Genomic DNA, 25,076 nt, shown 5'->3' with positions numbered 1-25,076 from the left:
GTCTGAAAGCCACTGGGTTGACCTGCTGCGTGACTTCAAATGGGCCCAGCCTTTTGGGTCTTAACTTCTTACAACCCCCTTTGAATGGTAACCCTTGGGTTGACAGCCACACCTGGTCCCCCACCCTAATGCTTTCACCTTCCCTTCTGTTTTTGTCTGCCTGCCTCTTATATTCCTCCTTAGCCCTGTTTAAGTTAAGTTGGAGCTGGCGATGGATCGCTTCCATTTCTTCAACGAACTGTTCTGCAGCTGGAACGCTCCAGTTCTCCCCTTCCCCCCCTGGGAAGGCTCGGGGATGGCACCCGTGATTAGCCAAAAAGGGGCTCATCCCCGTGGACACGTTCTCTGCATTGTTGTAGGCAAATTCTGCCAACGCCAGCTTCTCCACCCAATCATTCTCTCTGTCATTCACATAACACCTCAAATATTGCTGGAGGACACCATTAGCTCTTTCCGCCTGCCCGTTGGTTTCTGGATGCCGGGCAGTTGAGAAATTAACCTCTACATGCAGTAAGCTCATGAGCTTCCTCCAGAACCTGGAAGTAAATTGTTTCCCTCGGTCTGAAACCACCCTCAAGGGGGCGCCATGCAACCTAAACACATTTTCTACAAACAATTTAGCGGTTTCTTCTGCTGTGACCGCATGTGAGCAGGCTATAAAGTGGGCCATTTTGGTTAACAGGTCTACCACAACCATGATGGCTGTTTTCCCTCTGGACCTTGGCAGATCAGTCATGAAATCTATTGCCACTGTTTCCCATGGTCTTTCAGGTGTGGGTAGTGGTTCTAATAAACCTGCCGGTGCCCGCCTCTCCCCCTTGGCTCGTTGGCATTGGTCACACCCTCTCACATACTCCCGCACATCTTCCCTGACCTTGGGCCACCAAAATTCCCTGGTAACCAGCCACATGGTTTTGTGTTGCCCAAAATGCCCTGCTGTGGGGCTATCGTGCAGTTGCTTGAGTACCTTCTCCCTCAATTCACCTTCAGGTATATATAACGCTCCCTTGTAGTACAACGCCCCGTTTCTCTCCTCAAAACCCCCGGGTTTGTCTCCCTCCCTCCTGAGACCCTTGAGTTTGTCCTGGGCGTATTCATCATGCACCGTACCCTCTACCAATTCCCTTTGCCCCACCAATGCCGCTCCACACACCCAACGGTCCTCTGGAATGACATGGGTCTCTTCGGGTGCTCCCTCCCCCTCCAAATATTCAGGTTTGCGTGAGAGAGCGTCCGCCCTAACGTTCTCTGGGCCTGGCACGTAACAAATCTCAAAGTTAAATTTGGAGAACTCCTGAGCCCATCTCAACTGCCGTTGGTTGAGCACTCGCGCAGTTCTCCAATACTCTAGATTCTTATGGTCCGTGCACACTTGCACCTTATGTTGTGCACCAATTAGCAGGTGCCTCCATCTCCGGAAAGCCTCATGAATAGCAAGAAGTTCCCGGTCGTACACCGTGTAGTTCCTCTCGGATTTGTTCAGCTTTCGCGAAAAGAAGGCACACGGTCGCCACTCTGACTCCTCCTTCCCTGGCTGCAGAAGAAGAAGCACCGCCCCTATGGCTCTGTCAGATGCGTCTGTTTCGACCCTCAGCTTTTTTTGTAAATCCACATGCAAAAGTTGTTCTTCAGAGGCGAAGGCCCTTTTCAGTTCCTCAAACGCTCGCTCCGCCTCCGCAGTCCAAACAAACTTCTTTTTACTGCTGAGACAGTCCGTAATGGGCGCCGTCAGGTGGGCGAAGTTTCGGATGAACTTACGATAAAAGTTTCCAAACCCTAGGAACCTCTGCACATCCTTCTTGGTTTTGGGTGTTTTCCATTCCAGCACTGCCTGAACCTTGCCGGGATCCATGGCCAATCCCTTGTCTGACAGGAGGTACCCCAGGAATTCCACCTCCTTGGTATGAAACTGACACTTCTCCAGTTTCACCCACAGCCTGTTGGCTTGCAGCCTGCTCAACACTTCTCTGACGTCTCTCACATGTTGCTCCTCATTCTCCGAATACACCAACACATCATCTAGGAAGGCCACGCAATTCTTGTAGAGCAAAGGACCCAGTACGTGGTTCATAAACGATTGAAAGCACGCTGAGCCTGCTTGTAATCCAAAAGGCATAACGAGATATTCAAATGCCCCCAAAGGGGTGAACATGGTGGTTTTCCATTCATCCCCTTTCCTTATACGTATCAGGTTGTACGCCCCCCTTAGATCCAGCTTTGTAAAAATCTTTCCCTTCCGCACCCTGGTCAAAATATCATCAATCCTGGGCATAGGGAAAGCCACTGGTTCTGTCACTGCATTTAACCGCCTGAAATCACATACAAGTCTCGGCTTGTCCGTGTGCTTTTTATCCACAAAAAACACTGGGCTACCCCCCGCTGCTTTGGACTCTCTGATGAAGCCTCTCTTCAGGTTCTTGTCAATGAACTCTCGCAACTCCTGCATTTCTCTGTCTGACATGGCATACAACTTGCCTACAGGAAGCTGTGCTCCAGGGAGTAAATTGATCTGGCAATCAAAGGGCCTATGCGGGGGTAGTTGGTCAGCTTCCTTCTCGCTGAACACGTCGCTGAGATCTGCATACTGTGGTGGTACCTTCACCTTCTCCATTACTTCAGTCCCTGCTAGGGTGGCTTGGGCCCCTGCTGAACCCTTTTCCCCTTTGCAGTGTTCTAAGCAATGTGCTGAACCAAAGGAAACCACTCTTTGATGCCAGCCCACCAGCGGATCATGTAGCGCTAGCCAGCTCATTCCCAAAATAATGGGAGCGCCTCCCAAGGTGGCCACATTAAACGCTATCAGTTCTGTGTGCCTTGCCACCCTCATTATCATTGGGACGGTCTGCAAGCTGACTCCTCCTCCCAACAACTCCCTGCCATCGATCGTGGTCACCTGCAGGGGGTTGCTTAAAGGGATCGTCTGTATCTGGTGTTCCGCAGCAAACTCCTTGCTCATAAAATTGCAGGAGCTGCCTGAGTCCAACAGCGCCTTTATTTTTAGGGGGTGTCCATTTTGCAGCTCTAGCGACACTTCAATCACTAGAGCAGGCTGAGGAGCTTCTGGCACGGGCACTTTCACTGCTCTTTGGCCTGGCTGCAGTGCCCCGACTGTGGCAACCAGGCGTTGGCTTTTACCTGCTCCATTTCTCCCTGCTCTCCTCCCTCAACAGCTCCCACCATCCCTTGCCATTCCTTCCTCTGGGGGCAGACTCTGGCAAAGTGGCCTGGCTGTTGGCAGAGATAGCATTTCCGGGCGCCCTTTCCCTCCTTCTTAGCCCCCTCACTGGGCTTTGAAACTGCGCGCGCGCGCGCTGTTCCGATTTCCATCGGCTCTGCCGGCGGGAAAGCTGGCTCAGGAATGTCTGGAATGCGGAACTCCTTCCAACGTTCCCCTCTCCCTTCCTGCCTCTCCAAGGCTCTTGCCTCCTGGCGCGCTCCTATGGTCAGCGCAGATTTGGTCAGCTGATCCATAGACACCGCCCTGGGGCTCCGGGACAGTTCGTCTTTCTTTTTTTTTTTTTTGAAATATTTTTATTGGGTTTTCACTTTTTATATAGACAAAACCAACACACATAACACCAAGACAATTACAAACAAACAAACAAACAAAACAACAAACATATATAATTCCCAAAAATCTTATTTTCTAACCCTGGTCCTTGACTTCCCCCCACCCCCTCCCTTGCATCCCTATTCCCAAATTTGTATCAGCAAATTGGCATTTCTTCCGTCTTAATATTAGTCCTTTTATAAAAAACAAAAATAAAATTTTCCCTAAGTTGGACCCCAGTTCTCTTCCCTCGATTTCTCATTTTTTCTTACATAATTTTCTTATTACTAAACCCCCTGGTCTTGAGTGTTGTTTAAATTTAATGCTTCCCTCCCTCCCATCCCCACTTTGCGTCCTTTCCCAAGACATGTCTAAAGTAACAGTTTTTAGCCTGGGTTCCGCACATCCGAGGCTCTCAAATCCTTTCCAGTCCCTCTCCGCCGGTTTTGTTGGTAATCCTTTTTGTCTGTCATCGGGTCTCGAAAGATTTCCTTAACATTCAGTCCAATCAGTCCATAGTCTCTTCCCATATTTAAAGGCAACTGCTGAGGAATCTCCAGTAGGTCTGAGTCTTGATGATAGTCAAAATTAAAGTCTATGTGTAGGCCCCAATTGTACTTCTTTAGTTCTGGTTCCTGAGTTCCATAAACTCCCAGGGCCTCCACTTTCGTCTTCTGTATCTTTCGTAGACTTACACTGGATTTAATCCAATAGTCTCCTTGCTTGTGTTCTCCAGATGCCGACTTCTGGTTAGTATTTTCCCACATACCTTGTTCTCTTTCTTGTTTTGTCTTCTCCTCTTCTTTGTTTATTATTTCAAATTCAGCTGTGGGTACTTTCTCACTCAGGTCATCATTACATTCAGCAGGACTACTTATTTCCAAATCCAAGGTCATCAATTGTTTACTCATAGCTGTAGTCTGCTCCTGTAAGGTTCCCACCAGTGAAAACATCCTTTCGATTTCTCTCAGTATCTTTCCACCCACAGCCATTGTAATTCCACAGAATTCCCCCTAGAGGGAATCTGGTTGCTGGATGATCTTTCCTCCAACAGTCCTCTGTCCTGTTATTGTTTCTTTGTTTCCCACAATTTTAATTCAATTGTAACTCCTTTTAATCCGGAGAGGTCTTAAGTAACGATTTTTTCACTGTTGACGGTCCATTTGACAGCTTTGACAGCTGTCAAACTCTGCTCCTCTACACAGGCTCCAAAGCAGATCGCTCCCGGGCCCGGGGGGGAGGGTTGTTTGCCAGAAAACAAAGGCTCCTTCAACACTCCAATCTCCTACTCAAATTTGCTTTTCTAAATCTTGGAAGTTGCTGTCTTTTTGAAACTCACCCTTTACAGGGTGGGCACTCCAGCTTAGCTCTTATTTCGTTGCTCTGGATTGTCTGCAAGGGGGGGGGTGGGGACTTCCTTTTAGCACACCCCCCGGTCGTCTCAAATTCAGAAGGTAAAGATTTTAAAGTTCAGTTCCAGATTACTCACGGGTTCCTTTTTTTCAGTCCAAATTTCAAGGAAGGAAGTCAGCGCTCTCCAGTTATGGCTCGCGGCTTCGCTCAGTGGCGGTAGCGATCGACTCTCAGTGCCGCGCCGTCCCCCGTATCCCCTCCGTAGCCTTTAAAAAGGCTCATTGCGAATCAGGGGGGGCGCTTAAGGCACCCGCCGAGTCCTCAGTCCGCAGGCTTCCGCGCCTGCGGTTTTTAAGGGTCCCCGTGTCGCCGGCACGGCTAAGACCCATCCACCGCTGAGCCGATTCCCTCCGGAGCTCGGAGGGAATCCGCCATTTCCAGATCGCGCCAACCCGGAAGTCGGGACAGTTCGTCTTTCACAGCCGAAGAAAGACCTTCTTCAAATAGCATCTGAATGGGTGCCGCCGATAAATCCCACCCCAATCTGTGAACCAGCATGGTAAACTCAGTCCAGTACTCACGGACAGATCGGCTTCCCTGCTTGCAAGCCATTAGCTGTCTGCGCACCACCCCTTCCTCAATATCGCTGGAAAACATGATATCCATTGCACGAAAGAACTTCATAGTGTCCTTTAAGACGTCATTGTGCGTTGCCATCAGGGGCCTAACCCAGTCCCTGGCCCCCCTCTCAAGATGCCCAATCACGAACGCAACTCGCGATTCCTCATCAGGGAACTCATCAAACTGCACATTAAGGGCATATTGCATCTCTGTCCTAAAGGCATGGTAGTCCTTGGGGTCCCCCCCAAACTTCTGCACCAATCCTGGTACCTTTCTGGGGAACTGGGTGGCTCTCCCCTTCTTGTCTGCATCCTGAGCCCTTCTCTCCTCAAGCCTCGCCGTCTGCAGCGCAAGTTGGACTTCCAACGCTCGGTATCTTTCTTCCAAGCTTGGACCAGCTCCAACCCCTGCTCCTTCGGTTCCGGCTGGGTCGCTCATGATGCTTTCTCCTGCACAGGCAGCGTACAGAGACTGTCAGACTGCTGTGATGGGATGATTAGCTGCTTGTGCGTAAAATCGTGCTCCCTCAGAGTTTGTGCGGCTCCACAAACCTCTGTGTGTGACAGAGCTCCTCAAACATGTCTGCTCTAGTCACTCGTAGAGTCTGACAGTGGCTGTCTGCGGAAGCGCTTCCAGCATAGAAGCTCCTTAACGGAAACGCGTCTCCTGGACTCACGACGTGGCAGCTTCCGGCGAAGCATGGGTCTCCCTATGTGAGCTTCTGACACCTCCCCGCTGTTCTCGCTGGACGTGTCCCTCATCCCTCCCTCTTCCCTGCTAGTTCCTGCTTTGGCTGCTGCGTCTCTCTCAGCATTCCTGAGATCCTCCTCCAGAGTACCCTCTCTCCCCCTGCTGGTCCCTGCTTTCGCTGCTGACTCCCTCCCAGCCTCTGTGAGCCCTTCCACCTCCCTTTCCTCCGATGTCAGTTCCCTGACAATACAATTGATACTGTATACACTGTAGTATATTGATTAGATGTATTGATTATTTTAATTATTGTTCCATGTCCATAATAAGGCAGATTCCTTTGTTCTTGATATAATCTAAAACATTTAAAATATAAGTATTAAGCATTAATTAATATAGGACAGCAGGAAGAAAGCAGTGTAGCTTTTCTTTTTTTCTAATAGAGGTATTTTTTTAAAAGAACAACACAAATACCAATAAACCTAATTGCAAGCAAGTAATTTTATGCTTCCTCTACTCTTATGGTATTGAATTATGTGACATGAAAAACAATTAATGGCAATGGCAAATCAATTGAGTTTCCTATTTTAAATTGTGTTAATTGGCTTCCTATCAGCGAATATAGGACATGTATCAACACTAGATTTTTTTGTTCTATTTACATAATAAATCAAATTAATGAGTAGAGCCTTATCAATGGAACCCCTTCTTTCCCCCTTCTCTCCCTCAACACCCTCTGCCTCCTTTAGTTGGGTTGGGGGGTCCAAAAGAACCCCCAGAACTGTGTGTAGCAGGAGGAGAGGGGCGTTGTTCTGGCTGGGGAGCCAAAACGCTTGCCCTAGTGTGATGTTGAATTCCTGTCAATATTTTTCACTGGGTTGCATCTCATGGTGGTTTTGCAAGGCAGGGCCTCTTATTTTTGCCAGTCTCTCCTATGCATTCCCCCATGAGTGTTGGGGAACCTTTTTGAACTCTATAGGATATGGCATAGAGGGCTGCAATTTGCATGGGAGGATAGGTGGAAATGGGGATGCCTGTACTTGTTCTAGCAAAAGTATTTTTGCTAGTGCAAAGCCACCCTTGTGTATAACACACTGCAATTAAACAATAAATTTGTACTATATCAGTGAATATATGACTAATTTAGGGATGTTTTCTTGGGCATGCTTACAGACTGTTTCTGAATGCTTTACTAAATGTAGTTGGCCTATGCAGTTTAGTCAGTATAGTCCATAAACCAGGTACAATGCAGTCTATGTAAGTAGCCTGCAGGAAATCAAAGCAAGAGGGAAATGAAGTAAGAGCAAACTTGAGCAGGGCAGGCGCTATGAAATATAGGCAAGGACCACAAACACCAGCTACCACCAAACTACAGCCCATGGAGTTGTATCCAGTTGTGTCCTTCCACTGATGCTCTTTCAGCAGAGGCTTCTATGGGCCAAAAAGGGAAGGTGGTGATACTTGGAACAACAACAACAAAACCACTTTCTCCTATACTCACTCACACTAGGATATTCTTCCTCCTCCTCGGCTTCCGCAACCATTGGGACCCGCCCCTGTATTCTGGGTCTAGCAGGGCAGGGAACTAGGTAGGGGGTGCCTGCTTCCACAATGTTGCTTTTTTTGGGACCTTCTCTGTGACACATCATTCGCAGCCTTGTGTTGTCAAGAGAAACAAGACATTATAGCAAAAGGTAGGCCTGTGTCAGATACACATGCATAGATAGATGATACATAGATACCAAAATGAAGAATTGCATTCATCACGTTAAGATGGAATGTTACAACACTGTCAAATGGTCAAGGAAGAAAATAGCCCAAACTCACTGACAACTCTCTGGCTGAGCAAGGTATGGGGAATTGAGTTAGCATGATGTGGCTCTACCACATCCCGAGCCCTCCAGCTCAGTGAACCTGAGCCCAGGATTGCTCCCTTAGTAAGAGTTCCAAAGCACATAGCAAATATCTGAACCTTTCCTGTTCAAAGCAGATGCACATTATCATTTCTGCATAAGGCGGTCACAATGAAAAGACAATCTCTGCTGACTTCAAACTGCTTCAGTCTGCATGAGACTAGTCATTATATGATCTGCCATGGCCTGAATCTGGCTTTTAGCACAGGCACCTCTGCTATAGTCTTTCCCTACAGTTGTAAATAAAGTGTTGACATGGTTGAGACCTTGTAAAATGACGAGTGTCTGCCAATTTCTCTTGGTCATTAAATATAGAATAGATTCTTCATGACCCAGCACTCAACTGACTTTGCAACAATGGAAGCAACTTTGTTCTACTCCCAACATTTATTTGTTTAAATATTTATCTGGGGGTAATAACAATAATTATAAAAATGTTCAGCCAGCATCTGTTAGAAGACATATTTTTGTTGCTGACAAATTCAATTAAAGAGATTGCTAGTAAAGCAATCAAAACAACAGGTAGCTTGGAAAAAGGTCAGTGCCAAATAATTGTTCCCCATAATAATTTCCCAAGCCATTAAGCCTCTAAAATTATTGGATTCACTTTCAAATGAAAATTAAATTATAGAATATAGTCCCCTGATCAGTTTATGGGCATTCTGGAGCATGAAGTGCAAATTCTCTTACAGGAAAAGCCTCTTGCTAATATTGTCTCTGATACCAAATAGCTGGAGCTTGATCAAAGCACAATTCAAAAGATGTGAATAATCACTTGGTTTCATCCATTGTAGCTCACTTCCTGGAAGCCTTAACATCTCAATTAACAGGTATTGCATAGTTTTGATTTACAGCCTTTGGGAATGTTTTTTTTTTTTTTTTAAAGAAACATTTCCTTTCCATTTTATCATCTACCCTTTTGTCATTGGTTATTAGTGATTTAAATCAAGACACGAAGGAGGAAATGGGGAAAAAAGAACTTTATGATACCACGAATGCTCACATTTTTATAACTAAAATGCTTTTTGATAGTATTGTCAGTACTGTAATAAAATATCACAAATCTGTAGAACCAAAAACTACAACAGTTTGAAATATAATTCGAAATCTGAACTTTTAAGACATGGTTACAATATAGAGGTGTTCCCAATTTCATATTTTACATTCTTCAATTTAATGCAGTATAGGCTTAGCTGAATGTTTCCAACATACTTTGCAAAATATTGAACAATGAGAATTCCATTTTTTCAAGTGATGCTAAAGGTGAAGGAGTTTGCCTATATGTTACAGAGATGTATCAAGACATTGATCCAGCCTTCCACAGGGATAGGACAATTTATTCTGTTCTTTCTCTATAGTAGGGCCATTAACACGACCCTCCTCACCCCCAGGAGAGGGTCCCAGGGACTATAGGATACAATGGATCTCCCTCTTCATTCATGGAGAAGAGATTATGTCAAATCTCCTGTCTCCACCACTGTTGACATCCGTAGCTCTAACTCAACAAATGTTGGAGTTCTGCCATCAAATAAGGCATATGTTAAAGATAAAGGTGCCATAGTGATTTACAAGCCTGTCAGTCCCTTGTGCCGTCCTTGGGTATTTCTTGTCGGTGAAATGGTTGCTTTCTGCTTTTAAGGGGTTATTCTGTTCAGGAGGTTCAAATGCTCACCATACTGCTCCGCCCAATACAGAAAACCAATTTTGTCAGTAGGGAAAAGAAAAACAATATTAGAGGACTGTGTAGTGGAGACGGTCAGCAGAGAAAAGCTATCCTTTTGGTGGCAGTGGTGAAGTTAACAAGAACGAGGGAGTAAGTTAGCTTGCCTCCTTCCATCTCATGGCATAGCCTACAGCTCCTGCTTTCACAGTGTGCAAACTCACTATGTTTTACTAGTGTTTAGGCATATGTTGCTTTGATCCAGATAAGGTTGGCACAGTGCAATTTGCAGGATACACAGCACGTTATTATTTCTTTCTAATTCTCTAGTTTATATGATGAAGCATACATAGAGGGGTGCTATGGAGGAATATCTCTCCCCTCCCAAAGAAAACACGTTTGAAAATTCATGTTAGGTAAACTGTGAAGGGCAGAGTTCACCGTGGCTTTCATTATATGGAACAGGAGACTGCTTTTATTCCCAAGGACAAGAAAATTGGAAACAAGTTAACTGTATTCAACTCAACCAAGCAATCCTTTGCAATTATATGCCTCTGTGGTGATGTGAGCTCCTGCCTTCAGGATGTGAAATCAAAGCTAACAGCTTGAAACACTGCCACTGATCAGCTAGTCTTCTCTTCCAAAATAAAAACCCCCTCTGTAATCTATATTTTCCTCTCAATGATGATAGTATTTGACTGACTGCTTGGCTATTTCTTTTGTGAAATATATTGTTACTAATTCCCACACTTTCATCCAATAAATTACATGGTGTTAGGGGTTTGCACGGGGCAAAGATCCCCTAAAATTCCTGGGTGCGAGGTTCACCTCATAATTTTTGAAATTAATAAATGTGTGGTTTGAGCAGTGGATTGGGGCAAGTCCAGAAAAAATAAGTCAAGCCAGGTTCCTCAAAACCTTTGCTTAGAGAGGTGCCACCAAAGAACAGAGGCAGGTGATGACAGAGTCGTCGTCATCATCGTCATCATTTTATTTGTATGCTGCCTTTCCACAGTTATATACAGTGCTCAAGGCGACTTACAACATGGCAAGATTTACATAATTACAAAAATAATAAACAATACATAAAAGGTAAAGGTACCCCTGACCAAGGGAACCGGCATTTGTCATATAGGCCAAGGGAACCGGCATTTGTCCACAGACATCTTCCAGGTCATGTGGCCAGCATGACTAAGCCGCTTCTGGTGAACCAGCACAGAAACACCGTTTACCTTCCCGCCGGAGCAGTACCTATTTATCTACTTGCACTTTGATATGCTTTTGAACTGCTAGGTTGGCAGGAGCAGGGACCGAACAACAGGAGCTCACCCCGTCGTGGGGATTCGAACCGCCGACCTTCTGATCAGCAAGCCCTAGGCTCTGTGGTTTAGACCATAGCGCCACTCACGCCCCTAAACAATAAATAAACCACATAAAAAAAATACACAGCCAAATGGAAAACTATTTCCATGTAAATCAAAATCTAAAACTAAGAATACAGCATTAATATCACAGTTTCAAATGATATAACAACATTTTTTTTTAAAAAAAAAACACAAATCAAAAACGGAGCCCTCTCTGTCCAGCAGCAGCAGCAGCAGCAGCAGCAGCAGCAGCAGCAGTCCTTTGTGGAGTCTGTCAGGCCCTGTCCCAAGCCAGGTGGTGAGTGGCAGGACCAGGGCCCTCAGGCGCTGGGCAGGGGAGTCCTCCTGGGCCATCACCTTAATGAAAGGTGATACGTTCAACGTCACCCAAGGAGGATTGGGTGGAGTGCCTCTCCCTGCTGTATGTTAGTTAGCAGAAGATAATAGCAGAGTTGGGAGGGTTAAGTTACCAGGGTTACCTGGATTGTGATGTCACCACAGGAAAAAATATGCTCTTTTTACACGAGTTGTGTTTGGAGCAGGGGAGGGGTTTTTTTTTGGGGGGGGGGGAGAAGTGAGGGGCAGAACTCCAGGCACTGCTGGCTGGAGGAGGCTTCCCAGAGAGACCAAAGAGTATGTTTGGCTTCTGCTCTGGACCCAAGTTTGTTGGGAGAAGCAACAAGAGACACTCTTGGGAGTGTAATGTTCTGCACTCCCTCCACAAAACTCAGGTGTAAATAGGTGTGGATAAACCATATTTCATATATAAAAGATCCCCACTAGTTTCCGTCATGCCTCATTCCAAAGGAACACAGACCCTGGTTATCTGCCAAGACCCCTGGAATCTTGCATCTGGCAAGAATATAATCCAAGCATTGTAATGTCATTTAGCATTGTTATTTGTATGCTCACAAATGATCAATTTTTTTTAAAAAAAAATAGTTTCTTGGACTTTACAAAGGGACCAGTATACTATATCATTTCTTATTGCTAGTTTTCATAACATATTGTATGAATAGCCTTGCTTTGTCAGTCCCATCTGGTTCAGCATTCTGTTCCCACAGTGGCCAATCTGATATATATAAGAAGTCCACAGATCTAATAAGCAGGAATGAACACAATAGCACCCTCCCATTTCGCTTCCTCATCTAGTCACAATCACAGGCACACTATAACAGAAATGGAAGGCGATGTATTGTGTTATCGTCTATGAATTTATCTAAGCCACCTTCAATGCTGTTCAGGTTGGCAGCGACCAGTACATCTTACAACATTTCCTTTATTTACCAGTACGTTTGATTGGTTCCAACTCTGAGAACAGGCATCATGTATTGCTGAATTATGTGTCGTGAACTAAGAAGCCACCAATTCAAAACTTATTTTTAGGTAACTTTCAGCAAGCTGCTGTATTTACCTTCACTGCAACCCAGTAAGAAAGGATATGATGAGAGATCATGTCTGACCCAAGATGACTGTCCCTAGACCCATGACTGACTGTCAATTTGAGCCTGGGTCTTCTGTTTCTCTTTTTAAAATGGTCATTAATGAGCTATGAGATATAAGAGGCGTTTCACCCACTTTACTATATGTGTGACCCTCTTAAAAAACCAACAACAACAGGCCATGTTTCATCTTAAAGACATGTGGTCTCTAACAGCAAAGGTAAAGGGACCCCTGACCATTAAGTCCAGTTGCAGATGACTCTGGGGTTGCGGCGCTCATCTCACTTTACTGGCCGTGGGAGTCAGCATACAGTTTCCAGGTCGTGTGGCCAGCATGACTAAGCTGCTTCTGGTGAACCAGAGCAGTGTACGGAAACACTGTTTACCTTCCCGCCGGAGCAGTACCTATTTATCTACTTGCACTTCATGCTTTTGAACTGCTAGGTTGGCAGGAGCAGGGACCGAGAAATGGGAGCTCACCCTGTTGTAGGGACTCAAACCGCTGACCTTCTAATTGGCAAGCCCTAGGCTCTGTGGTTTAACCCATAGCGCCATCCGCATCCCTCTAACAGCAAAAGAAGACTCCTATTTCATACAGGTTTATTGTAAAGATCACTGAGATAACACGTGTTTTCAATGTCATATATTGTTTCATTCTTGAATATGTGAATCATTTCTTCCCTCCACCTTAACTGTAGAAATTTTATCTGATAATTTTTATTGCTTATTGCCAAGATCAACCCCATTGTTATGGCTTAGATTCCCAGCCAGAAATCTATATTATGAACCGCTGTGTTAAATCCCCTCAAAATCTATATATTATGGAAATAGCTTTTTAACACAGAGAATAGAAAAAATGTTGAAGAAATGCATGTAACTAGTGGGTTGTACCTAGGAAATTGCTGAGGAATAGATTTTTACAGGCTATAGTTGCAGTCCTGCTATACGTTTACTTAGGAGTAAGCTTGATTGAAGATAGATGGTCTCAGCAGGATTTGGTCCAAACAGTATTCTCTCTGCCCCTCTTTCTTAATTACTTTAGGATTGAACAAGATCATTATTTCATAGAATGGAAACAGTAGGCATGTAGGATCTATATAGAACAAAATGTTCACAAGGGCACAAATTCAAGCCTACTTTCAGGAACTTCCACTAGGATAGTCTAAAATTCATCAAGACAGATTCCTAGCTTGTTCATCCAAAATTTGTTCAGCATTCATCAGGTGCTTCAATACCTTACACTGTTTCTAAAAACCCGAACAGGTAAAATCTTTATATATTGCAATTAAGACATTCAGGGATATGGCTTTCCATATAAAATAGTGGGTAGTGGAAAGACTGAAGAACTGATTTTCTTAAAAAAATAAAATGAAATGAAATTCCAGAATGGCACACAATTACAATATTGCTCTATAAGCATTTCATGAAACTGCTGAACTTGATACTATCAGCTGCTTCAAAGATGATCCAATTCATACAAGTGGGAGAAATATAGGTTGCTTGAGGTAACATAACTAGACCAACAGATTACATCAGAAAGAATGTGATCATCTAACATTTGGAGCCAATTTAAGTATGAGGATGCTGTTAAATATTAAAGATCATGTCATCGGAGACAACATTTTCCAGCTGTTGCTAGATCCTCTGCACAGAAATCTGGGTTGTTGACCTACTTTTCAGAAAGATCTAAACTTTAGCCTGACAAGAAACAGTTGCAGAATACCCATCAGCAGCGAGGAGTACATTGTTAAAGAAAAGTAAACATATTCCTTGAAAGGAACTCTGTTAGACTTCCAAATGTGGAGAAGAATAGATACCATGAAGTTCTTTACAAAATATAGCAGGAGGTTTCTGACGCAAAAGCCCTAGGTGTGCAATTGAGTTTACTCAGCTGTCATGAAGCTATGCAATACTGTTTCTCTCTACCTAGAGAGAGAATCTTAGAATTGTAGCATTAGAAGGGACCATGAGGGTCATCTAGTCCAACCCCATGCAATGCAGGAATCTTTCCCCCAATGTGGGGCTCAAACCCATGCTCCTGATATTAAGAGGTTTATGTTCTACCAAGTAATACAAACCTGTATTAGGAAAATGCTGGGGATGTATGTGCTGCAGTTTGGGAGATTCAGAGTTTACTCTGAAACAGCTACTATTTTGTTATAGTGACCGGGGGCTAGAATTGTGTTTTGGGCCCCAGGTGCGGGGGCCCCTAATGCTGGCAGAATTGCAATAAACACAGGACAACCATTTTGGAATTTAAATAGGCCAAACCTTTATTGATTACAGATGAAAACCCATCTGCTGGCTGATTATTTAACCAGGGTTAACCAGAGTTATGGGATTCCCTATGAGGTACATGAAATCAGGGTGACCCTAGCTTCCCTAGACCGGTGGGGGTTACAACTGTGTCATCCAACCATACTAAGGATAAAGTCCAGTGTCTTATCTGCCATTAACTTGTGACAATTGCTACAAAGTAGGCAAAAGCCCCAGGCAGGCCCATTTTGTCTGAAGGTAAATTCCTCCCTGGCCCCCAAAAACAGCAATAAGCAAACCCCTTGCGTTTGCCCCACCATTCCAGGCCACTTCCTACTCCCTATCAGCTTTGCCTAAGACAATGTAACACTTGGAGAAAATGTCTAGATTTTACCGGTCGGAAAAAAATCTATTAAATCCCATTTCAACCTCACCTACATGTCTTATTAAGTAGTGTAAAGAACATCATAAATGATTCCTTCAGTGTCCAATGCAGAGCAAAACATACATTGTTTCACAGCACATACCTCTTCCTAATGCAGAAATAGGTTATAGTTTTGGTGTAGCTAAACCTATGCACACTTACTTTGTAGTCAGCACTTTTGAACTTATAGAATGTGGCTGCATTAGACATAGTGGATATGAACTCAGTCTCTTTCCACCTTCCAGATCACGGTGGTGAAAAGAGCAATGATACTTATTGATATACCAGTCCTATGAATGCAAACTAATTTTTACATTTGGAAACAAGAAGAAGTGAGAGTTGAACTCAGAATGCTGAATGCATACATATTAAGGAGGCTCCATTTGTATTAATGAGATGGGCCTTGTTTCTGAATTGTTGTGACTTCATCTAAAGTCTAGGCACATGCATACATAACATAGCCACACTGTGACAAAAACATGTATTAGATTTTCTGCCAGGCTAAATACTTTGCCCCTGATGACTTATTTTTTGTTTCTTTGTTCTGTCTGAGAAAATGTGATTTTCTTGCTTTTAACCCCTTTCAGTGGAAGTGCAATATAAAATACAAATTAAGAGAATAAATTTGAATTTCAGAAACAAACATTAGATTTTTTATTTCAATTCCCCTCCCCCCCCCCCGTTAAGCAGTCCTAGACATCAGATAACGGTAATAATCATAAAATGCTCCTTTTAAATGCTCTTTTTGCTTCTAGTTCTCTATTTTGTTACTGCATGAGACATAACCATGGAAACAAATTCATAATCACTATATGCATTCTTCATAGTAAAGCAAGGAGCACTACAAACATGTGCTTGTAAAGGTGAACATCACTCCTTGAATGCCCATGAGCAAGATTGGGGGCAAACATGACCCTTGTTGTAGCAAGGTGAAACGGGCTGTGCTCAGCCTAATCTTTTGAGAAAGCTAAACAAGCCGCCCGTACTCCAAGGCTCCTTGCCACTCCTCAGAAAGGGACCTTTTACCCCAGTGGGTGACAATATTTGGCCTCAAGTCCCAAGGTGCTCCTTGTCTTGTTGAAGAGCGGAGTAGCAGAAGCTTGGTGGAGTGGATGCATCTGGTTCCAGTGAATCACGCAGAGTTGAAAGCTCATTAGCAAAGAGAACTTCACTAAGGATTAAGCCAGGGGGTCAGCAACCTTTTTCAGTCGTGGGCCGGTCCACCGTCCCTCAGACCATGTGGGGGGCCGGACTATATTTTGGGAGGGGAATGGACGAATTACTATGCCCCACAAATAACCCAGAGATGCATTTTAAATAAAAGCACACATTCTACTCATGTCAAAACATGCTGATTTCCGTACCGTCTGCGGGCTGGATTTAGAAGGTGATTGGGCCGCATCCAGCCCGTGGGCCTTTGGTTGCTTACCCCTGGATTAAGCTTCGTTACAACAACAAAACCTCAGGAATAAATGTACAGTTGAAACAAACTCAGAAGACATGAAGAGCAGAAAATGAGAGAATAGTAAGAGAACCCATACAAGTAATGTTGACACCCGACTCCCTAAGCAGAATAATAGAAGCATAACCACCCCACCCCATTCACCATTCCCCCTCCCCCTCCTCCTCCTCATTGTTTAAACCAATTCATGAACCAAGAACTTATACATTGACCACTAATAATGATATGATGTAGATATTCTCCAGCATTTATTATGCTATTTTTGTGATATACAAATGACATGAGAAAACTTGGTGTATTTATTTGTATAACATTATTCTTGTTTATAAAACCCAATAAAAAAGAGTAGAAAATGAAAGTAGGCATAAGCAGACAGTTCACTGAATTACAGATATATCCTCTTCACTCATTGACCTTGAGATAACATACAAGAGTACAGCATAACCTCAAACATCTCCCACTGTTTCAGCAGAAATGAAGAGTTACAGACACACAGGAATAAACCAGAGATACTTCTGCATCTGGAGCATATTTGAGAGATTTGCACATTTTTGTGTTGGAAGTGTGCAAATCCCTCAGTTTCTTTTCACACTTTGGTCTGAAACGCGCAGAAACTCTGTAGAGGTAAAATAAAGGAAGACTTGCACACTCTTAATTAAAACTTTTAAATCTTTTGTTCGAACCAAACAACAAATGCCTCTTTAAAAAAAGAGAGCTAGAAATTAGAACCATGGACCAAGACATTATTCAATGTATTTCTTGTTTTGCACCTGCCAATTTTTCAAAGGTAGGTGACAAATTAAATCCACTACCCAATTTACACAAATAGGTCAATAACAGAATATTGGCAAGATTCAGCTACAATACTGAAATACTGTATGTGTCTACTTTATCTTCTGTTTTAATTAACTCATGCCTTTGGGAAATAGGCTGATATATTTTGATTTTTGACTGTGCTGCAAAAGTGACTTTTATATAAGGAGGGTGGCTTGTGAAGAACTGCTTTGGTACAATCTGCCTGAACTTTTCTACTGTGTGAGACCCACTGAAATCATTGTGCTCTGACAGGGACATATTGTGGTCTTTATCAGACAAATTTACAAAAGAAACAATTCTGTTGTTGGACCAGGCCTGGCTGTACCATAATGCATATCCAAAATTATCACTTTGGATAAGAAATTCTATTTATTTCTCTGCCTTTCTGTGTTCTTTAAAAGAAAAATAGAATTAACAAATGAGGATGGCTTTCTGTCTTGCTTTGTGTGTGGAAATGCCTAATACCAGCACTGTTAAATTGTGCCCCATACTTTTAATGTAAGACCAATCGCTACAACAAAAACCATATCTATTCAGAAGTTAGAGTTGTATTCAGTGTATTATTAAGGTCTCATTTCTCTCACTTGAAACATCAGAAAAGCCCCCTTAAAATTATGGTGCCGGTTTTTATGGTCTTGCTCTCAAAAATCTCAGTACCAGAGTCGATTGTCTGCAGTGAATAAACCTATATATGAGTAGTTCCCCGTGTGTTGACCTCCTCATGATTGGGACTTAGGATAGTGGTAGGTTGCACATAAACAGCTGCTCACATATAGATTTCAATACAGTTGGGGCTGGTGCATATTGACCCAGTGAGTTTGCTTTAAGGCAGATATGAATGCGACTGCTGCTCCTAGGAATGTTTGAAGAATGTGATATGTGCAAATTTCAGTTTGAACTGAATTGATCCACTCCACCTAGGCTAATGTGTAGAAAAGAACTTGGTTATCTGCCAGATTTCACACTTCCCAGATGTTCTGAAGGAGTTCTTGGCTCAAAAAATGCATTCTAAAAGGTTTTTAAATGAGTATTTTTCAGGGAGAAAATAAGTTTAGAAACACGTTTACTGCGGTATCCACTTGCTTGTACGGGGGTGGGGGATAAAGGCTGTGAAGGCACATTTATCAGGGTGCTTGTAAAATCTCTAGTGTCCATCTTCAGAGCAGACTCTGCTTGTGTTGATACTTTGACCAGAGATTTATCTGGAGGCATAGATAGGGTATTTGACAGCTGCTTCAATAAGCTACAAAGCTTTGAAGTGAGTCCAAACGTTAAGGACCAGCTTTCTTCAATGTGGGCATTCAAAGATGGCACATTTTACTTTGGAGAATACTTACTTCCAAAGTTACCTGCAGTACTTCAGCATTCAGACTAAATTTGAAACAGATCTACACCCCTTCTAGAAGTAGACAGATTCATCTATTTCTAACACCTCACTCATATATTTTACAGTTTTCATATTAGCATTCAAATTCACATGCCTCAATCATAATTAGAAAAAATAAATAATTGTAACCTATGCCATGAAGATACTAGTGATTCATACTTACTAAGGATGTACATGGGCCCCAATATTCTCCTTGCATCTGTGCTTTTAAAAAATGCAATCGATTCCCGGGGTCACTCCATGCTCGGTCCACTTCAGTCTGTTATTTGGGTTCTGAGCCACACTGTATTCCCCATTCACTATTAGTCTAAAAACAGCTGCAACTTTTTCCCCGTTTGGCAGATGCAGGTGGAATTTGATGGCACAGAAAACCCCTCCAGGGTAAAGTAAGCCTGCCAAATTGCATATCTATGGACTTTTGTGGGGAAAGTAAAAAAACAACACTCACTTTCCTGTATAACACATATTAGAGCAATTTCCTTTATTGGGCCAAATAAAATTCCTAAATCCACATTAGTTTCATATTTTCAGGAGTGGAGAATGTGATTTTATCCCATACTGTTTCTTACTTTAAAATAATTAAGAGGCGGCAGAGTGGATTCATGCATGTATGGGTTATGTTTTGTTCTGATTTTTTAATGGTGACTGCACACCAACCAGTTGGCTTTCCTGGCACTTTCTTTTAATTATTGGAAGGATATGATCTCCAAATTGGCATTACAGGCTGAGACTGTCCCTAATACTGCCTAGAGAATGAACAGAGATTTTGTGGGAGGGTATTGACATGATTTGATTCATGCAGGGATAAAATTACTCGAGATCACCCCAATTTCCTTCAATGTTTGACTGCCAACACTGAGTGGCTGCACACATTTAGTATTTATTTATGAAGTGCAATGTACATTATGTGTTCTAAATGGATTAAAGGTAAAGGTAAAAGGACCCCTGACCATTCGGTCCAGTCGTGACCGACTCTGGGGTTGCGGCGCTCATCTCGCTGTATAGGCTGAGGGAGCCGGCGTTTGTCCTCAGACAGCTTCTGGGTCATGTGGCCAGCATGACTAAGCCGCTTCTGGCAAACCAGAGAAGCGCATGGAAACGCCGTTTACCTTCCCGCCAGAATGATACCTATTTATCTTCTTGCACTTTGACGTGCTTTCGAACTGCTAGGTTGGCAGAAGCAGGGACCGAGCAATGGGAGCTCACCCCATCGTGAGGATTCAAACCACAGACCTTCTGATCGGCAAGTCTTAGGCTTTGTGGTTTAACCCACAGCGCTACCTGCGTCCCATCTAAATGGATTACTGTGAAACAAATACAGTGGTACCTCTAGTTATGAACTTAATTAGTTCTGGAGGTCCGTTCTTAACCTGAAATTGTTCTTAACTAGAGGCGTGCTTTCGCTAATGGGGCCTCTTGCTGCTGCTGCGCCGCTGGCACACGATTTCCGTTCTCATCCTGGGGCAAAGTTCTCAACTCGAGATAACTCTTCCAGGTTAGCGGAGTTTGTAAACTGAAGGATTTGTAACCTGAGGTGTTCGTAAGTCAAGGTACCACTGTAATAGTTTTTTTTTTATTCTCTAGGTTGTTGGTAATCATGGTCACATTATGTGATCCATGAGAGCAGCAAAATAACCAGACTGCACAACAGTGATGGAATAAAATCAGACCAAATCTTTATTGAGAGCAGCAGGCAGGGCAAGGGCTGGCATTGCATTGGGTCCCAGAATCAGCTCATCATTCCAGAAGCCCCATATTGATGAAACGAATCCACTCCAAACCTGTATGATGGGAGTCGGCCAGTGTTGAACCTTGCCATAGTGCAAGCCAAGCAAGTCTCACTGGGGGACCAGGGTGCAGATTCCAACCAGGCGGATCCAGAACCCACGCTTGGGTTTGCCATGGTCAATCCTCCTCTCAAACCCCTTATGGGGGTTCCCCTTCACTATGTTGATCCTGCCCAATGCCATTTCCGCCCTCATACAAATAATGTTCTTCCACCTAACAAAACAAAGTCATAATTTCACTGAGGGAAAGGCAAAAATCCCAACCAAGTCCCTATCAGGCCCTGTCAACCAGTGACACAAAATTGCTCAGTGAAGGCTCTAACGTGAGGGCGGGAAGCTCTCAAAGCAAAATGGCTGTGAGATCCAGGGAAAGCAGCTTTATATAGGCTTTCCCCTCCCCTCTTCAGCAAGGGCTCATGGGACAGCTTTTTCCCAGGATCCTATCACACAGAGAAGATACTGGGCAAAACCTTGCCCAGTATTTTGTTGCGATCCATGGGCCACAGCACTACTGTGCAAAGGCTTCCCATGCTTATTGGTACAGAACGGGGCTTATAATGGTAAAATCTGGACAGCAAATAATATTCTGTTATTAAAATAAAGAATGGAAGGAGGCTTCCAAAGACAGATTATTATTGTTGTCTGCTGTTGACATCTCTTGTAAGAAATAAGTGTTGACATATTTACAATGAAAATGCTGTTATTGCAAATGTGTCAGGTTAATGTTACTCTAGAGTTAGCTTGTGGTATTTTGTTATCCATTACAGAAAATAACACTTTTGTTGTGAAATTGTGAACAAAAAGGGTTTGGTGGACCAGTTTTCATCTTTCAGTTAGCAGTTGTTACACTGAAGAAAAATCTTATGTAGGAAATAGCTATTCCATGCATTATTAATACAGGTCATTAAGTGTATGTACATGAAAAGTAAAATGTAAGTTAAGAGCAATTAGATAAAAATTGTTGTAGTTTTAGCACATTTAAATTTTTTGATGCTATTTTTAGCCACTTAGGATAAAAAATATGTATTTATTTAATTATGGACAAATCTTAGAAATATTTTGCAGTGCAGAAAACCTTATTTGTTTCCTTATAGCCTGTTGTCCATCTGGTGTATCCAAAGCAAGCAAAATTCAACACAGCTTCACAAACCTATACTGACGTGGGAGTGTAATAATGTCATTCATCTTCTTCCAGGGTGGAGGTAGGGGTGTTTCCCTCCAGTCCCTCTCTTCCTAAAAGACAACTCAGGAGTTTCCACTCCTGAAGGAAGAGGGTAGAGGTGATGTCACAAGTGTATTCTTCTGCGGTGGCTGTCCGAGTGAGGGGTGGGTGGCACTGCTTTGTGGTGGTTCTGGTCTGACTTGGATGGTCATTTCAAGAGAGTGATGCTTCGGGGTGCTCTTTGGCCTCAGTGTGGGGTTCAATACTTCAAGGAGCGCCTCTCCCCATATAAACCAACCTGGACCCTGCAATCATAATCTGAGGCCCCTCTTCATGTGCCTCCTCCACAAGAGGTCTGGAAGGTGGCAACATGAGAAGAGGCCCTTTCCGCAGTGGCTCCCCTTTGTGGAATGCTCTCCCCAGGGAGGCTCGCCGGGCACCTGAATTACATAATTTTAGGCACCAGGCAAAACAGTTCTCTTCCGAGACCTTTGGCTAACTGAACAATCTATGGTCTTTCAAACTGTGTGATGGTGGTGGAGGGAGTATAATTGTTTTTGTTGGTTACAATATTATGCATTTTTGCTTTTTATATTGTAAAGCTCTATGTGATCCTTGGATGAAGGCCAGGATAGAATTAACTAACTAACTAACTAACTAACCGACTGACTGACTGACTAACTAACATGCCCTGGGTTCTGGAGGAATATTTTCTTAAATAGTTGTTTTCAAAACCTCACCTGCCAGTACTATCTAGGTTATTTGGCTAATTGGTTTGTGGTTCCTCCAAGTAGTTATATTTTAATAAATATAGACATCATCCCATGGTTTTTCTCATGAAGCTTCTTTCTGGGTGTGGAGGCAAAATTAATCTTCTCTGCTTAGCACGTTCATTCAAACAAACAAATGGAATTCAATATGGGGAAAACCTCCATGTTGCGTTGCTTGAAATATCAGCCGGTCCTCAGCATAAAGTATAAAAGCGTTGGGTTGTCTTTATAGAGCTTTAAATTAAGGACAAGAAAAGAAATCCAGACTATCATTCTTAGATCACCATTCTTTAGTTAATGGCTTATTATTATTCGCAATCAAGATTTAGCATCCAGTGAATCCTTCATTGCTGACAATCTGGATTCTTGCTCAGCAGCAAGTTTAATAGAATGCCATTTCAAATGAAGGACATCTTAGGATGCACTCGATGCTTTTGGCAACACCTGATCAGTGTGTTTCTGGAAACATGTGTAGGGTACATGAAAAGAAAAACAGTGGATGAATATGGTAACCAGTAGACTGGTAGGCAAACCTTTGTTGCCATTAGTGTTTTGCCTCAACTAAATACAATTAAAAATTCCCTAAACCTGCCAATGTCTTCAGTTCCTTAGGATTTTCTGCTGACTTCCTTTCTGAAATTCATCCAAGCAGAAATCTCTGTGGCAAACTGTATTTGCATGAATGTTTTTCAGAGATTCATCAAAGAGAAACTCACCTCAATTTTTTTTACCTGTCTGTGTTGGACATAGGATGTAAAGAGGGCTGTTGTGTAGAAGTGAGAATTTTTCTAACCACTACATGACAAGTAGCAGTTGTAGAAATTTCTTCTTATACACACCTACTATAGTTTAAAGACTTAATTGCTTAGCCAAAAGCACTACCAGGGTCAATAGCAGCTGCAGGAGGATTTTCGTAAGATCAATGGTACAGCAGGAAATGGTTCAGCTGAAGGAAGCATTCTCAACACAAACTAAAAATGGAGCATTTCCCCCTCAATGTGGCTCCCTGTACCCAATAATCAGCTTATCATAAATTAATAGGTACTGCCTTTAAAGGCCTGCACACATAGAACCAATAAATTTAATTGGTGGTGAAAACACTTCAAAGGAGATTATTGTTATTGCACTTATTAGTTGCTTTTTAAAATGAAAAGTAAACTCAAAGCAAAAGGGACATGGGTGGCGCTGTGGTCTAAACCACAGAGCCTAGGGCTTGCCGCTCAGAAGGTCAGCAGTTTGAATCCCCGCTACGGGGTGAGCTCCTGTTGTTCTGCTCCTGCCAACCTAGCAGTTCAAAAGCACGTCAAAGTGCAAGTAGATAAATAGGTACCGCTCTGGCGGGAGGGTAAATGGTGTTTCCGTGCGCTGCTCTGGTTCGCCAGAAGCGGCTTAGTCATGCTGGCCACATGACCCGGAAGCTGTCTGAGGACAAACGCCGGCTCCCTCAGCCTATACAGCGAGATGAGCGTGCAACCCCAGAGTCATCCACGACTGGCCCTAACAGTCAGGGGTACCTTTACCTTTACCTTTAAACTCAAAGCAGCTTACAATATAAATAAAATCCGATGCAAAAAAACAAGCAAAAAACAACAACACCCAAAGCCATTCATAAACATAAGTGGAATAGTTTGTCCATCTTTGGTCCCCACACTGCTCTCAACTCTCACTTGTAGCTCCTAGAAGCTGCCAGCATGTGACAGTGGCCACACCCTGGGAACGGCTTAGACTGGCTAAACCAGTTGATGGTAGAAAGGTGGTGCCTCTGTAATGGTGGAGAGGCATCACCACAATCAGTCCCAATTTCAGGCAAGATCACACCAATTTTGGGTGAGATCTTGCCCCAAATTGCATGTGATCTTGTGAGCTCTGGGAAATCTTGCCCAAAATCAGCACCGGTGGTGGTGGGGCAGCTGGGGCACCCATGGTCTTGCTGCCTGTGGGGCTTGTTCTGTCCAAGGCAGCCACCTCACCTTGCCTAATGGTGGGGCCAGCTCTGATGAATCTAAATTAGTCACATCCATTAACTTCAGTGGGTCTGCTCTTGAGTTGGACTAGTGTTGAATACCACCCTATGTATTACATATGCATCTTGCAGAAATTGAATCCTAGAGCCTCCATGTACAAACTGTATGAATGGGTCCATTTTTATTTTTATTTTTAACTCTGGAGAGAAAATGCTAATTAAAAGCATTAAACGTTTCAGTTTGACAGGCTGTTGTTTTCCCCTGTGATTTGTTTTTTTTTTAAAAAAAATGTTATGGTAAGTTGTTTGTGTGAATTTGTCCTTTGTGTTGAGAACACAAATTACTGGCTATGGAAGTTTCTTCTGCTGACACATTTTCCTTTACTTATCTGCACAGATGACAAAGTGCTCATTGTCATCAGAAGAATGATCTGTCTTTTGAGACAAATCTGTTGTCAG

At 43.3% G+C, this 25,076-nt stretch overlaps 1 protein-coding gene across 32 annotated transcripts in view; it reads left to right on the top strand.

Annotated features, from left to right (window-relative positions):
- PTPRD (protein tyrosine phosphatase receptor type D) overlaps positions 1 to 25,076 on the top strand; it is a 1,139,460-nt gene that overhangs the window by 258,654 nt on the left and 855,730 nt on the right. The gene's annotated exons all lie outside the window — the stretch shown is intronic.

The sequence above is a fragment of the Podarcis liolepis genome, assembly GCF_965112155.1.
Source record: "Podarcis liolepis genome assembly, chromosome: 17".
Classification (NCBI taxonomy): domain Eukaryota; kingdom Metazoa; phylum Chordata; class Lepidosauria; order Squamata; family Lacertidae; genus Podarcis; species Podarcis liolepis.
Note: the sequence above shows the minus strand (reverse complement) of the source record. Positions and strands in the feature narration are given on the sequence as shown.